Here is a 6418-nt window from a genome sequence, read left to right as displayed (position 1 = left end):
AATAAACAAATTCAGTGAAGTTGCAGGATATAAAAATCAGTTACATTTCTATATGCTAACAATGAACTATCTGAGAAAGAAAGAAAGAAAACAATCCTATTTACACTAGCATCAAAAACAATAAAATACTTAGGAATAAATTTAACCAAGGAAGTGAAAGATCTATACATCAAAAACCACAAGACATTGAAGAAATAAATTGGAAAAGACACAAATAAATGAAAAGCTATTCTGTGTTCATGGATCATAAGAATTAATATTGTTAAGATGTCCATACTACCCAAAGCCATTTATCCATTTCATGAAATCTCTACCATGATTACAATAGCATTTTTTACAGAAATAGGAAAAAACAATCTTAAAATGTATGAAACCACCAAATATCCCAAGTAGCTAAAGCAATTTTGAGGAAGAAGAACAAAGCTGGAGGCATCATACTTCCTGATTTCAACTATATGACAAAGCTGTAGTAATCAAAACAGTATGGTACTGGCATAAAAACAGATATACTGACCAATGGACCAGAATAGAGAGACCAGAAATAAACCCATACATATACAGTCAATTAATATTTGAAAGTGCTATCAAGAATACTCGATGGGGTGCTCGCTTCGGCAGCACATATACTAAAATTGGAACGATACAGAGAAGATTAGCATGGCCCCTGCGCAAGGATGACACGCAAATTCGTGAAGCGTTCCATATTTTTTGGTGGTGAACATGATGTAGTCCATGCAGAAATGGAAGTACAATGATGTACACCTGAAAGTTTTACAATGTTATAAACCAATGTTACTGCAATAAACAAAAAATTAAAAAAAAAAAAAAAAAAGAATACTCGATGGGGAAAAGATTCTTCAATAAATGGTGTTTCTTCAATAAATGGTGTTGGGAAAACTGGGTATTCACATGCAAAAGAATGAAAGTGAATGCCTACCTTACATTACACACAAAATTTAACTTGAGGGGGCCAGCCCCATGGCTTAGCGGTTAAGTGTGCACGCTCTGCTACTGGTGGCCCGGGTTCGGATCCCGGGCGCGCACCGATGCACCTCTTCTCCGGCCATGCTGAGGCGGCATCCCATATACAGCAACTAGAAGGAAGTGCAGCTATGACATACAACTATCTACTGGGGCTTTGGGGGGACAAAAAGGAGGAGGATTGGCAGTAGATGTTAACTCAGAGCCAGTCTTCCTCAGCAAAAAGAGGAGGATTGGCATGGATCTTAGCTCAAGGCTGATCATCCTCACAAAAAAAAAGAAAATTAACTTGAAATGGATTAAAGACTTAAATCTAAGAACTGAAACCATAAAACCCCTAGAAAAAAACATAGTGAAAAGCTCCTTGACATTGATCTTGGCAATGATTTTTTGGATTTGAAACCAAAAACACAAGCGAAAAAAGCAAAATTAAATGAGTGGAAAAATAGCAAACTAAAAAACTTCTACACAGCAGAGGAAACCATCAACAAAATGAAAAGGCAAACTACCAAATGGGAGAAAATATTTGCAAACCATATATCTGATATGGGTTAATATCCAAAATATACAAGAAACTCATACAACTCAATAGCAAAAATAAATAATCCAATTAAAAAATGGGCAAAAGACCTGAACAGATATTTTTCTAAAGAAGATATTCAAATGGCCAACAGGTGCAACATCACTAATTATCAGAAAAATGCAAATCAAAAGCACAATGAGATATCACCTCACACCTGTTAGAATGGCTGTTATCAAAAAGACAAGGGGCTGGCCCCGTGGCTTAGCAGTTAAGTGCGCGCGCTCTGCTGCTGGCGGCCCGGGTTTGGATCCCGGGCATGCACTGACGCACCACTTCTCCGGCCATGCTGAGGCCGCATGCCACATACAGCAAGTAGAAGGATGTGCAACTATGACATACAACTATCTACTGTGGCTTTGGGGGAAAAAAAAAATAAAAAGACAAAAGATAAGAAGTGCTGAATGAGGAAATGGAGAAAAGGGAGCTCTTGTTCACTGTTGGTGGGAATGTAAGTTGGTGCAGCCAATAGTATGGAGGGTCCTAAAAAAATTAAAACTAGAACTACCGCATGAGCCAACAATCCCACCTATGGGTACATATCTGAAGGAAATAAAATCAGTATGTCGAAATGATATTTGCATCCTTGTGTTCATTGCAGCATTATTCACAATAGCCAAGACATGAAAACAACCTAAAGGTCTATCAACAGATGAATAGATAAAGAAAATGTGGTGTGTATATATATATATTTCTTTTCTTATGGCTGAATATTATTCCATTGTGTGTGTGTATATATATAGTAATATGTGTATATATATATATACTATATATATACTAATATATATATACACTAATACTATATATTGTATATATATATAATAGTAATACATATACTAATACATACACAATACTATATATTGTGTGTTTGTATATACTAATATACATATACAAATATATACGTACTATATATACACACACACAATATATAGTATATACTATATAAATATAATCTATATAACGGAAGATATATATAATGTATATATACACAATATATATTGTATATACTATTTATATATACACACTATATATATATACACACACACACAGAAACACACAATGGAATATTATTCAGCCGTATGAAAAGAAATCCTACCATTTGCAACAACACGGATGAAACTTGAGGGTATTATGCTAAAGAAAATGTCAGAGAAAGACAAAATAGTGTATGACCTTACTTTCATGTGGGCTCTAAAGAAACCAAATGCACAGAAACAGAAAATAAATTGGCAGTTGCCAGGGGAGGGGTGTGTGTGGGGTTGGGGAAATGGGTAAAGGTGGGGTAAACTTTTACTTACAGAATGAAAAAGTTCTAGAAAAAAATTAACAGAGCATCAGGGATCTGTGGGACATTAGCAAAAGGTCTAACATACATGTCATTGGAGTCTCAAAAGGAAAGGAAAAAAAGATTAGGGTTGAATATTTGAACAAATAATGGCCAAAATTTTGATAAAAGACATATATAAACAAACCCAAGAAGTTCAGCATTTTCCTGTCTGAAGACAATTTGCTATGGCATTTCCACATAGTTTTCATCAGCTTTTGTTTCAGATTATCTTTTTAAGTATGTTTGTATAGTAAATAATTTTGGATCACAGAGATAGTGTCTCCCTCTGAGGCAGAGCACAGATTTGTTTCATGACCACTATGAAAAAGATAATGTCTCTTTTCAGGCAAAAGTTGGGCATATTTGTTATCAGCACCCTTTAAAAAATTTGGGTTTCCTCAGTTATGACTCAAATCCACTGCACATACAGGATCCTCCTGGACTGCTTCATAGTGCACCATGGGACTTGGAAGGCAAGGAGAATCAACATGAACATGAAGCTCATGCAGTCTGCACTGCCATGAGTAATAAAATCTTTTGTCTCTTACCCAGAAGTATCATATCTTCTGCCAGCATCCATGAAACTACAGCAGGCTAACTTGTTAGCTTGTAAGTAGGGTACAATCTCAGACCCTTCACAGTTCTCGACTACTCCAAACAAGATAAATTCAAAAAAAAACTTCCTGGACTCATCAACCTAACTTCTGAACACCAAGCATAAAGAAAAACCTTGAAACTAGCTAGAGAAAAAACTATGACACATAGTGGAACAATGATTTGAATTACTATAGACATCTTATCAGAAGTACTGGAGGCCGGAAGACAGTGGAACAATATCTTTAAGCTGCTAAAAGAACTGTCAACCCAGAATTCGATATCCAGCAAAAAGATCCTTCAAAAAATGAAGGAAAAATGAAGCCATTCTCAGACGAAAGAAAACTAATAAAATTCATTACCAGCAGACGCGCTCTACAAAAAAAGATAAAGGAAATTCTTCAAATTGAAGGGAAATAACACCACAGGAAAACTTGAATATTCAGAAAGAAAGAAAGAACAACAGAAATGATAAATATCTGGATAAATTTTTAAAAAGATTATTTTTTTCCTGTTAAAGTCTGCTGAAAGCAAAAATTATAACACTCTGTGCTGGGATTTTCAATGTATATAGATGCTATACATATGATCTATATAACATAAAGGACCATGGAGTTAAAGAGAGCTATATGGTTGCAAGTTTTCTACGTTTGACATGAAATGGTACAATATTAACCATAGTAGACCATGAAAGTAAGTCATATATATTTTAATCCCTAAAACAACTGCTGAAAAATAATAGGAAGATATCTAGTCGAAAGTTAAACAGACAAATGTAAATTGACTACTAAAATAATGTTCAAGTAATCCAAAATAAGGCAGGAAAGGACCTGGGGGGTTTTGGGGGGGACAGTGGTAATAGCTGAGAACCAAAAACAGAGAGATAAAGAAAAAATAATAACATGGTAGACTTAAACCCAACCATTTCAATAATTATATTAAAAGTTAATGGTCTATTTCCAAAAAATGGAAAAGGAGGGAATTCTTCTCAACTTCTCAGCACTTCTCCATGGCCAAATAAAGAGCATTTATGAAAACCCACAGCTAACATCATACTTAATGGTGAAAGATTGAAAGTTTTCCCCCTAAGATCAGGAACAAGACAAGAAGTCTGCTCTCACCACTCCTAATCAACATTTTATTGGAGAGTCTAGCAAGGACAATAGGCAAGAAAAAGAATAAACAGCATCCAGATTGAAAAGGAAGAAGTAAAACTATCCCTATTCTCAGATTACGTGATCTTGTATATATGAAATCCTAAGAGATCCCCTAAAGAATATTAGAATTAATATTTTAATATTAATAAATGAATTCAGCATGGTTTCAGGATACAAGATCAATATATATAAACCAATTATATTTCTATACACTAGCAACAAACAATCCAAAAACGAAACTTAAAAAAATCCATTTACAATAGCATCAAAAAGAATAAAATACCTAGGAATAAAGTGAACAAAAGGAGAGCAAGACTTGTACACTGAAAACTATAAAAATTGTTGAAAGGAAATGAAGATGTAAATAAATGGAAAAATGTCCTGTGTTTATGGATCAGAAGACTTAATATTGTTAAGATGGCAATACTCCCAAACTGATCTACAGATTCAGTGCTATACCTGTCAAAATTCTAGCTTATTTTTATGCATAAATGGACAAGCTGATTCTAAAATTCATGTGGACATGAAAGGGACCCAGAATAGAACAAAGAAGAACAAAGTTGGAAGATTCGTATTCCCAAATCCAAAACTTATTAAAAATCTACACTAATCAAGACAATGGGATCCTGGCATAAAGATACACATATAGATAATGAATGTAATTGAGTCCAAAAATAAACCCTTTTAAATAAAAAGGCACAGATAAGACGCAAGCAAATGAGTGGAAAAAGATATATCATGTAAACAGAGAGCATAATAGAACTGGAGTGGATATTTTAATATCAGATAAAAGAGACTGCAAGACCAAGTGTTATTACTGGACATTAAAAGGGACATTTCATAATGATTAAAGGGAAAATTCCTAAGAAAACCTAACAAATATTTCCACCTTAGAATTCTAATTTAGAGGTGAGGTGATTGTCCCTTGGTCATGTTATTACAATTTTTCTGTCTCAAAGTAAGTTTGATTATTTTGGTTCTTTTCGCAATGAGGGCTGGCTTTTCCAACAAGTCATACGGTAGGCATTTTCCATAAAATAGATGAGCTAAATTTCTATCTCTTAGGTTTTGATAAAAATATATTTAAAGTTCATAATAGAAGTACTTCAGTAAAAAACTATTTTTAAAGTTGTATCAAAATTAACATTATCTTAATTTCCCCTGCTCATTTTCAATATATGTGGTTTTACAAGCTGCTATAACAGAAAGTCTATGGATAATGGTCATCTACCAAGTCTACTTTCTGGTAAAGTTTCCAGAAACGGAGAAATTGATTGATTCTAGGAACTGGGTACCAAATACATTTTTAAGTCAGATGATTTCCAATTCTTTACTTCCATCAAAGTAAAAATACGGCCGAAGTATGATATTCAAAAGAGTTAACAACCAGTAAGCAAGGTACAGGCCCTGGCTAATCTTTTCACTATGAGATTTCTAGCACATAGCTCCTAAGGAGTTCAAGAGCTTGAATGACTTTGCTCTAATAAAACTCTTTCTATTTCTATCTACCTATGGTTGTGACCAAGTTTTTTCATCATCTCTATAAAAATGAAAAAATAGAACAGCATGGATTTTTGAATTTTGTATTTATCCTAACATATGTGAACACTGGGGAACAAAATTCCATTCTTAGATTTGCAAAAACTATTTTTCTCTTGTGTATTTTAATTAGTTTGTAGTCCTTAATGTTGTTTGGATCAATTCCGTACTAATAACCTTCATAACGATAACTCAAACCAGAAGAAATGTTTCAATACTTAGAGACTTAGAGTCATAGGA

The 6418-nt window shown here is 33.9% G+C and overlaps 1 non-coding gene across 1 annotated transcript; it reads left to right on the top strand.

Annotated features, from left to right (window-relative positions):
- Positions 1 to 602: 602 nt before the first annotated feature.
- Positions 603 to 709, top strand: LOC147914537 (U6 spliceosomal RNA). The gene has a single exon (XR_015555285.1). It is a non-coding gene; the product is annotated as a U6 spliceosomal RNA (small nuclear RNA).
- Positions 710 to 6418: the final 5709 nt, after the last annotated feature.

This window comes from Ceratotherium simum, chromosome 19, assembly GCF_057802395.1.
Source record: "Ceratotherium simum simum isolate JZ-2026a chromosome 19, ASM5780239v1, whole genome shotgun sequence".
Taxonomy (NCBI): Eukaryota; Metazoa; Chordata; class Mammalia; order Perissodactyla; family Rhinocerotidae; genus Ceratotherium; species Ceratotherium simum.
This window is presented reverse-complemented; position numbering and strand designations above follow the sequence as displayed.